Source organism: Crocuta crocuta, unplaced genomic scaffold, assembly GCF_008692635.1.
Source record: "Crocuta crocuta isolate KB4526 unplaced genomic scaffold, BGI_CrCroc_1.0 scaffold241, whole genome shotgun sequence".
NCBI lineage: Eukaryota > Metazoa > Chordata > Mammalia > Carnivora > Hyaenidae > Crocuta > Crocuta crocuta.
The window spans coordinates 557,950-558,919 of record NW_027527807.1 but is presented as its reverse complement, the minus strand read 5'-3'; the positions used below and the strand labels follow the sequence as shown (position 1 = coordinate 558,919).

The window sequence follows — 970 nt, the reverse complement described above, 5'->3', positions numbered from 1 at the left end:
GTGTAACTGCATGCTCTATGACATAAAGAATTCACTCTTGGGGTGCCTGGGTGGCTCAGTCGGTTAAACATCCGACTTTGACTCAGGTCATGATCTCATGGTCTGTGAGTTCGAGCCCCGTGCTGAGCTCTGTGCTGACAGCTCAGAGCCTGGAGCCTGCTTCAGATTCTGTGTCCCACCCCCCTGCCCGCCTTTCCCTGATCACACTCTGTCTCTCTCAAAAATGAATAAATATTGAAAAAAATTATTTTAAAAAAAGAATTCACTCTTCACTTCAGCGGGAATAGTGGTGGCTGCAGCAGCCCATTGGGAACGAACAGACGTGGTGCCGTTTGCAATGGGGAAAGAAAAAACAGAGCATGGGTTCATTGAACCTGAAGAATTCATTTTTATTTGCAAAAAGAGAAGTACAGCATGAACTACACATAAAATAACAGAGCACAATGAATTTAACTTATATGAATTATAAGCACAAACCCACGGGGCGCCTGGGTGGCTCAGTCGGTTAAGCGTCTGACTCTTGATTTCGGCTCAGGTCGTGATCTCACAGTCTCGTGAGTTCAGGTCCCGCATCAGGCTCTATGCTGTGAGCACAAAGCCTGTTTGGGATTCTGTCTCTGTCTCTGTCTCTCTCCCTTTCTCTCTCTCTCTCAAAATAAATAAACTTTTTAAAAAAAGCATAAACCTAGTGTGAAAATAATTTTTCAATACTGTTACTTGTAAACTCCTCTCCTGGAAAATTTATCTAGGCACATACAAAAGGCAGTGACCCTGAACAAAGACCAACTAACACCCTCAAAAGGACTTCTGGGATTTGTATCATTTTGCACAGTTAAAAGTAATGAACACAGAAGCTCGGGTCCAGTAAAAGCGCATTAAACCATACTGTTGTGCTTTACTTGGCCTTACTCTTTTGACAGCCATCATGTGAACTGGATTAAGAAGCTAAATTATTTAAGGCTCACTGATT

At 42.8% G+C, this 970-nt stretch overlaps 1 protein-coding gene across 1 annotated transcript in view; it reads right to left on the bottom strand.

The window, feature by feature from the left end:
• MCF2 (MCF.2 cell line derived transforming sequence) overlaps nucleotides 1-970 on the bottom strand; it is a 101,986-nt gene that overhangs the window by 7,977 nt on the left and 93,039 nt on the right. The window lies entirely within an intron of this gene.